The sequence below is a fragment of the Panthera leo genome, chromosome D4 (genome assembly GCF_018350215.1).
Source record: "Panthera leo isolate Ple1 chromosome D4, P.leo_Ple1_pat1.1, whole genome shotgun sequence".
NCBI lineage: Eukaryota > Metazoa > Chordata > Mammalia > Carnivora > Felidae > Panthera > Panthera leo.
In genome coordinates, this window is record NC_056691.1 from 60,236,520 (window position 1) to 60,246,345 (window position 9,826).

Below are 9,826 nucleotides of genomic sequence, written 5' to 3' on the forward strand. Positions count from 1 at the left end.
TAGAAACCCAGGTTACATGGTTTGGGGTACAGCAGAGGTAGAACTTACCTCTTAAGGTCCTTGAATCCGTAAAACTGTTAAGTTGATAGACACCAAACCATAGTTTCCCTGGTCTGCTTTTCTCTCTCAGCACTGTGTTTCAGGGATGACTAAGCCAAGGGTGCTTATTAGCTCTTTGAACGAAACCATTGGGCAAGTCAGGAGACAAGCTGATCACAAAAAATTCAGTTCCTACCCTGAATAGTTCTTTCCCTGCCCTCTCAGCTGTGAGCAAGGAAGCCAGAAGGCCCTGTGATGTTAGTCATGGTTCACACAGGACTCCCAGTCCAAGAAGAGAAGACAAACTTTCGCCCATCATCGACAAATTGTGGCACAGTATGACTGTATGGGGGACAAGAGAGGCAGTCCAGAGTCATTCCCAGTCAAATGATGGCAGGACAAAACCCAAGGGATGTGAGTGGAGTTGTATACCAACAGACTCCAGCCATGGAGAAGCAGTGTCCCAGAGGCAGAGAACAGAGGGAAGAGTGTCTGGAGGGGACTACCACAGACCGGAGCATCTTCTTGGGAGTTTCCACTTTAGGAAAAGACTACTGGAGATTAATTTAGGGATTCCTTCAAGGGTCAAATAGTCCAGAGAGATAGTGAAGTCCAAGAAGATTCCAGCCCCTAAGTCACAACTGGAAGATGTTCTGAGAGTCAGTGAGCTGAGAGATGCTCAGAAATTGAATTATCTGAGTGGTCAAGGGGCTCCAGTGATGAAGTATTGCCCCACTCCAAGTGTTGGTTGCCCAAGATATGGGACAGCCGAGCCTTAAAGAGCAGATTGCTGATGGACTGAGGCTCATATTGGAGGTATGCTGCAGAGCAAGCCTCAGGGTTTTCCCGCTCAAGTGCCCCGTGCCTTAGATAGCCGGCCTACTTCATTTCCTTGAATCTATAAATCAATTTGAGGAGTTGACACCTTAATAATACTGTGTCCTCTGACTCACAAACCTTGTAGATATCTCCATTTCTTCAATTTCCCTTATCAGTGTCCTATAATTTTGTATATAGACATTACACATATTTCAATACATTTTATCCCTATGTATTTAGAAATTTTATCTAAATGGTATTTTTAAACTTCTAATTGCTCACTGCTTATAGAGATAAATTTATTTTTGTTTTTTTACTTTATATTCCATGACTTTTTAAACTCATTTATTAGTTCTAGTGGCTTTTTTTGTTTAGAATTTTCTTCATAGATGTTATCTGTAAATAAGGAAACTTCTATTTCTCCCTTTCTAATCTGCATGCCTTTTCTTTTTCTTGCCTTACTGCATCATCTAGTTCCTCCAGTACAATATTGAATAGAAGTGGTGTGTGTAGATATCCTTGTTCTGGATCTCGGGGTGGAAAACATTCAGTCTTTCACCATTATGATGTTGGCTGTGGGTATTTTGTAGATGCCCTTTATCAGACTGAGGAAGTTCCCTTCTATTCTTAGTTTCGAGGGGTTTTTGAACCAGGAATGGATATTAGATTTGGTCAAATGCTTTTTCTGCATCTACTGAAACCATGCTTTTTTTTAGTTTGTAAATATGAATTACATTGATTGCTTTTTTTAAATGTTAAACCAACCCCACATTCCTGAGATGAATCTTACTCAGTCATGATGTTTTATCCCTTAATATATTGTTGGATTAAATTTTCTAAAGTTTTGTTTAGAACTTTTGCAACTATACTTATGAGAGATATTGATCTGCAGTTTTCTTTCTTGTAATATTTTTGTTTGGTTTTGGTATCAAGGTAATTTGGGGCTTGCAAAATGAGTTGGAAAACATTCTTTTTCATATTCTGAGTTTGACTAGAATTTTTCTTCCTTAAATATTTGATAGAATTCACCAGTGAAGCCCTCAGCATCTTAAGTTTTCTGTGTGAGAAGGTTTTTAACTGTGATTTCAGTTTGATACAAGGGTTATTTATTCTTTGTTAAGCAAATTTTGATAATTGGTATCTTTTATATTAAAGTTCATAATATTCCATTTAAATATCTGTAGAATCTATAGAGGTGTCACCTCTCATTCATGGTATTATTAACTGGTATCTTCTTTTTTTCTAATCCAACTGGCCAGAAGTTCATCAATTTTTTGCTCTGAAAGAAGCAGCTTTTGGTTTTTCTCTATTTTTTTGTTTTCTATTTCATTGATTTCTGCTTTGATCTTTACTATTTTCCTTCTTCTGCTTACTTTGGGCTTATTTTCCCTTTTTGTTGTCGTTTATTGGGATTTTAGCAGGTAGCAGAAACAAATGCATGGACTTTCTGTTTATCCAGAAATCAGAGATGTGATTCGAAAGAGGTGGCTTTCTGGCTTTTTCATTTTTTTAATGGAATTGCCATTTGTAGATTCTCCCAGTATTTAAGAAGTTAGTATTTAAGAATGTTGGTTCTGCAGTTTGACTCAGGCTTTACATCCTAAGTCTTCCCCCTTCCTAGCTATGTGATCTTATAAAGTAATTAACTGTCCCTGAGCCTCAGTTTACTCATATGTACAATGGAAAAGATAGTAGTATCTTTCCCCACAGTGAGTTATCCATGTAAAGCTCCATATGTGACCCACAGTGCTTGATAAACATTAGCCATTATTTACTCTTTCATTACTTTCATTATTTATTTATTTACTCTTTTCATTACTTTCATTATTTATTTATAAAAAAAAATCTATACTACTGTAAAGACCCTTTCATCATTTAAGGACTTTTTCATGTTAACCCCTCCTGTTAGATAAATCAGCTTTTTACTGCTCCCCTCAAGAGTGTGGTAGCTAAATACACAAAAGCTAGCTTTCACTTTGTAACAAATAACCCTAAAATTTGTGCTTAAATTAACACTTTTTCTCATTTCTATGTATTGGCTGGGCAGTTTTTCTGGTCTAGGACAACTCAGATCCAGACGACGTAGGACAGCTTCATTTGTATGCCTGGTGACTGGTTCGGTGTCAGCTGAGACTCAGCCGTGATTAGAGAATCATCCAGCAGGTTAACCTGGGCTTGTTCACGTGGCAGTAGAAGGATTCCCCAGAGGAAGAACAGAAGGGCAAGCCCTGATGACGAAGCTCCTCCCACCTTATGACCCAGTGAATATTTTGTGCTTGGCTTCATTAATTTTATGTCAGTTATTTTCCCCTTATAGTCATTTGCATGCACTCTATACTCGTGTTGTCTGACTATATTAAAGGTATCTTTCAATGTGACTGTTTATCTTGGCAAAGATAGGACATTAGGCAAAGAACTAAGAAAAATCAGCTGTTCTTTTTTTTATTATTATTAAAGTTTTTAAAAATTTATTTATTTAGGGAGAGAGAAAATGCGAGTGAGTGGGGTAGGGGCAGAGAGAGAGAGAGAGAGGGAGAGAGAATCCCAAGCAGGCTTCAAGCAGTTCTGATATGATGGGTCCCTGAGCTCCCCTGGATAACCTGCCTAACCCCTCTGGGACTTGGTTCTGCCTCTCAGACCTCAACTCCTCCCCAACCCAGGCAGAGCCTGAGCCTCCAAATAAGTCGACAGCCCTACTCCATCCCTTACACAGGCTCTGCTCTGCCACCTGCCAACACGCCAGCCTACCCTTCCTTCTAGTCTGCCCTACCTCTACCTCAGCACAGCCTCCTGACCCAGTGGGCACAGCTGATCCCAGCTCCAAGCTTCTCCTCTCTTGCTGACGGAGCTTCCATTTTGACAGTGGGTAAGGGCCAGCTCTGAGGATGCAGGAACAGAAATCCCCACCAAGTCACATAGTGTGCGAGCTTACTAAATAATACAAGTAGACAGGGACAGTGGGTGGAGCTGATGAGTGAATGGATCCTACAAGCAGAGACCTATCCCTTAGTCCAGACTGGATGAATTGCACAGGCTTGGTGAGTACTGGGTTAAGGTGCTCTCCATGGCTCAGCCCTCTGCCAGCAACACCATCCACACAGGCGCTTGTCTTCTATCTATAGGCACAATGCCTTACCCAAAACCCTGTCTCTGGAAGAACAGATGTCAGTGTACCCTTAGGGACAAGCTGTCTAGGCCCCACCAGTTTACCTGCCCCAAAGTGGCTCAGCTCCACAGCTGATGTGTGACCAGGGCCGTTTCTGGTTTTGTGATCCACATGTGATGCTCCAGGAAAAAGTAAAAATGTCTCTAACTGTATTTACCAGATTTGGGGCAGGAGGAGGAGGGCACACTGTTATGTATTTAGATGTAGAAATCTAACTTATCTTAGTTAGGACATTTTACTCTCCTTATGCTCCACATATAAAAATAATGTGTTCATGACTAGAAAAAACCCACAACATACTGAAGAGAATAAAGTTCCCTTCCCCAATGAGCTCCCAGAGACCAATCCCCAGAGGCAACCACTGTTAGCATATTTTTATTTATCCTTCCAGAAATGTTCTACATGTGTGTAAACATGGATTTGTACAACCTCATTTTATACATATAAATAGGATATTTTAAAACATACATGGTACTTATGTCATATTTGTAAGTTTTCTCACATGGCTATATGACTAGGTCCTTTCAAAAACATAGGTAATCCCTGATTTAGAAGCATGTAATAACCCAAAAACTTAATTTGTAAATAACCTTTCTGGAACTCAAAACATCTTTTCAGAGGAGTAATCTTCTAAATCAGGGTCAACAAACCTTTTCTACAAAGGGCCAAATATAAGTATTTTTAGCTCTGCAGGCCACACTCTCTGTCACATGTTCTTGTTTTTTTTGTTTTTGTTTACAATCTTTTTAAAACGTTGGGGCGCCTGGGTGGCTCAGTCGGTTAAGCGTCCGACTTCGGCTCAGGTCACAATCTGGCGGTCCGTGAGTTCGAGCCCCGCGTCGGGCTCTGTGCTGACTGCTCAGAGCCTGGAGCCTGTTTCAGATTCTGTGTCTCCCTCTCTCTCTGACCCTCCCCCGTTCATGCTCTGTCTCTCTCTGTCTCAAAAATAAATAAACGTTAAAAAAAAAATTTAAAACGTAAAGACCAATCTTAGCTCTTAGGCTGTTACACAAAAACAGGGCATGGGCCAAAGTCGGCCTTTGGATTATAGCTTGCTGACCCCTGTTCTAAATAGCAGTTAGGTGCCAAGCTTAGCTCTCAGAAGCAAGATTAACCCATAATGGGTTTAAGATGCCAAAAGAGATAATATACTTTAAATTGCTTTGTAAACCATAGTGTCTCTACCAATGTGAAGAATTATTAGACAGTTCTGCAGTGTTTAGCATGCGGGTAATTTTTTTTTTAAATAGAAACTGTTAACACTGAATAAAAAAGGTTTATAGATCTTGAATTGCATGATTTAGCAAAGAATCTGATAGAATTCTCAAGTGATCTACAAGGCAGCACAGGTAGATGACACTGTGTTACATACAATCCTACGTTTTTTGTCAGCATAACACAAACACACATTGACTCAAAACTGACTGGTTAGTGTGGTATGAGAGTTCACTGGACAAGTGGCCCCCTCCATCAAAAAACAGAGTGGATCACTGAATTTTTACCTCCTATGCACATCAAAAAGGCTTTTTTTGTGCCTGTTCACAGTCACATGCACTGACCTAACCCTTGAATTCTCTGTGAATTGTACCTGCTAGAACCTACAAAGGTGGAGAAGACACAGAGTAGGATAGAGTGGATGCTGGAGAGTCATTTGGTGACTACCTATATTAGGAGCCTTATTTATTATTATTATTTTTTAATGTTTATTTTTGAGAGACAGAGAGAGCACATGTGTACACGTGCAAGCAGGGGAAGGGCAGAGAGAAAGGAAGACAGAACCCCAAGCAAGTTCTGCACAGCTGTCAGTGCAGAGCCTGATGCGGGGCTCAAACTCACAAACTGTGAGATCATGTCCTGAGTCGAAATCAAGAGTCGGACGTTTAACTGACTGAGCCACCCCAGGCGTCCAGGAGCCTTATTTTAACAACAAAAAAACCCTGTCATATTTCATTGAGCTTTAATCCTTATGACTTGCTTCTTCTTTGTCAAAGAGGTAGAACTTACCTTAATAATTTCATACCATGACTACAATTTTATTTTATTATAAAATACAGATATATAAGTGATGAATCACTAAATTCTGCACCTGAAACCAGTTTTGTCATACATGTTAATTAACTAGAACTTAAATAAAAACTTGAAAAGAAGGAAAAAGAAAAGAAATGCAAAGATTTTCCTGAAGTATCTGGGCTGGAATCAGGAAAGAAGGTAGAAGACCAAGGACACTTGAGAGGATCATGTGTGAAAAAGGGGTTGGTCTTCTGATTGTACACACAGGCAGGGAAGGCAGCTCATGTGCAATCCCAGAAGGGAAGGCCAGGTGGAAGGAAGACGTTGCCCTAGGCATGTGGCTTAATGTCACCTGGGTTTTTAAGGTAGGACACTTTGTGATATCTCCCTTAGCAAAATATCCTATAACTTGCTAACAGGAGTCCTTTAAAAAAATTCTGGAGGCACGTGGGTGGCTCAGTCAGTTAAGCATCCAACACTTGATGTCAGCTCAGGTCTTAATTTCAGGGCCGTGAGTTCAAGACCTGTGTTGGGCTCCATGCTGCGTATGAAGTCTACTTACTAAAAACAAAAAACAAAAAAACTGTAATTAAAACAAAACAGAGGTCACCCACACATTGTATTTTAAGGACCCCTTGGTTCCCTTGAGTCTGCTTGTCCAGGCAGGTAAGCCAGAAAGGGTGTCAGTAATAACAGGCACAATAAAAATATTACCTAAATTTGTAGACCACTGAAGAGTTTAGAAAATACCTTCCCAAGCATTATCCTTGGAACAACAAAGGGTGGGAACTTGGATATGGGTAAAATGACTTGCCGTAGGTCACAAAGCTAGCACAGGGCAGAGCAGAAAACAGCACTTGAAGTTTCTGAGGCCAAAGTCAGTGTTCTCCACATCTCCCATGCTACTTCCCAGGAGGTCCCACGGAGATCTGGAATGGGCATTTCTACTCTCATTCCTCCCCCTGTTCTTCATTTAGTGGCTGGATTCCCATGAACATCACTCTAAGTGTCCTACACTTACTAAGCACATGAAATTGCTGACCCGTCAAATAAACCAGCATGGTTTGCTGGGCATCTGTATCTGCAAGGGGGAGGCAGCAGAGCCATGCTGGGAAGGGAGCCAACTCTGGGGCCAGACTGGATGGGTTGAAATCCTCCATGCATGGCTGACCAGCTGTGTGAGCTTGAGCATGTTACTTAACCTCTGATCAATGTATGAAAAAGCATGTACCCTCATGCCAAGGACAGGAAAGAAGTTCAGTAACTGATACAGATTTCATTACTGAGTCTTCACCTGCCTTCTTTGGGACTCTATCACAAAAAGGAAACTACCAACAAGAGGTTGATTTGTATCTTTAGCTCCATTTTCTTCTCTCCAAAGAAAAAAGTCACAAATACATAAAAAGCATGAATACCATGTATATGCATGCTCAGGGGTTTGGCTAATGAGTCTTTCTGGTTGTGAACAGCCTCCACATGCTGAAATAATCCATGCCAGCCCTTAAGCCAAGCTACAATTTAAAGATTTAATAAATGCCACACATCCTCTAATCTATTCCTATAAGAGATTGATAAGCATCAGTATTTCTTGTGGAAGTTACCGTTCAGGAAAGCTGGGACAAGTGGGCTGAAAGCCAAAATTACCTAAACAGCTTGAATAACTGGAATTTATCTCCAGTCTAGTGAAATGAAAAGAAACAGTTATCAAGGGCTCCCCCTACAGGCACCAAAAAGCAAAGGCTAAAATTTAAGGTCGATACAGAGTACTGTGCCTCCTTCTTCTGGAAAAGTTCCCACAATGAAAAGGAATGTAAGACTTACTTCAAACTATTTCTCTTTATGAGGGATGGAAGTTCATGACTTAGAGATCCAAACTGCCTCACAACAGGACACTGAAAATGCATACCTAGAGACAAAAGCTCACATGGGGGATTCAAAGATTGGGAGTGGGGAGAGGCTTAACATCATGTTAAATGAGAAAGAGCTGAAGGAAACGGGGCGGGGGGGGGGGGGGTGGCTCAGCAGAGAGACAGGACTGAGGGGTAGGGAGCTAGAATAATATCTGACAGGCTAACACAAGGGCACTATCAGCCATATGTTATGTGGCCCCTCTACATAACAGTGGTTATCAGGGAACAGACTTTATCTCATAGAAAGGAAGAGTATTTTAATAACGAGCACTATCATACATAATGAACTACAAAGAGCAGGGGTGAAGGATCATCACTCAGGGGTTTAAGTGGGGGCTTAAAGGCCAAACACTGGGAATACTGAAGAGACTGGTAAGTGGGCAGAGAACTAACCTGGATTATATTTAGGATTTTAGTTCTAAAATCCTGAGAATGTATATTAAAATCTCAAACAACTGAACAGTCCTGTTGCTAGAAGGCTGGTTGTTATCATCCTCAGACTATTTTTTCAATATTAAGTATCAACATTTTGTGCTTCAAGCCCTGATTTAGTCTCAAAATAATTTTAAGAGAAAAGGCATCAAAATCGAAATAAAAGATTATACTAATGTCAACTTCCTAGTTTTAACATTATACTACAGTTTATGTAAGATGTTACCATGGGAAGCAGCCAGGTGAAGGGTACACATGGCCTCTACACTATTTTTGCAACTTCCTGTGAATCTGTAATTATCTCAAAATAAAGAGATTTTAAAAATCAAATTAAAGATACTTCCCCAAGAGGTTATAAGCAACCTCAAAGGCAATCCAGTTTGGTTCAAGAGTGCAGTGTCATCAGCCGCAAATGACTCTGTCCAAGTATCTACAGGCAGCAGGACTCATTTCAAAACCATGACCAATCAGCTATTAAGATTTACAGTTGTGGGGTGCCTGGGTGGCTCAGTTGGTTAAGCGGCCGACTTCGGCTCAGGTCATGATCTCACAGTTCATGAGTTCGAGCCCCGTGTTGGGCTCTGTGCTGACCGCTCAGAGCCTGGAGCCTGTTTCAGATTCTGTGTCTCCCTCTCTCTCTGCCCCTTCCCCACTCATGCTGTCTCTCTGTGTCTCTCAAAAATGAATAAACGTTAAAAAAAAATTAAAGAAAAAAGATTTACAGTTGTGATTAGGAAAGCCTCTCATGTTGACAGGTATCTAATTTGGTTATGCTGATCATAAATCTTCAGTTATCTGGGATCACATCATTAAAATCACCTATAGGCAATACATTCTTACAACTGCTTCCTACATGGTACTACACAGGAACCATGAACAGACTTAATTACTATATTTATCTAACTGTAATAAAATAATTCCTCCCCTAACTATGACCTGCAACAAGAACTGCATCTTGTTTTTACCTCCTTTTATCACCAAAACCTAACCCACAGTAGCTTTTCAGTAAATACACAATAAGTAAGAAATAACCCGGTAATTAAGTTATTTTCTTGGACCTCTGGAGTGACTTTCTTTTCTGATACAAAGACATCCAGAGAAACTTCAGAGTGTCTATTTTGGAATCAGGATTAAATATATGCATACTACATACATATATATGTGTATGGGCCAAAGTCTCTGATATACAGGGGTTTAATCTCTAAAAATCTTTACAACCACTTGTGTTCGATCTGTTAGTTTCGTTTTTTTTTATTTTTTTTTAATGTTTATTTATTTTTGAGAGAGAGAGAGAGAGAGGAGAGAGAAACCAAGCACAAGCAAGGGAGGAGCAGAGAGAGAGGGAGACACAGAATCCGAAACAGGCTCCAGGCTCCAAGCTGTCAGCACACAGCCTGACGCAGGGCTCAAACTCACAAACTGTGAGATCATGACCTGAGCCAAAACCGGA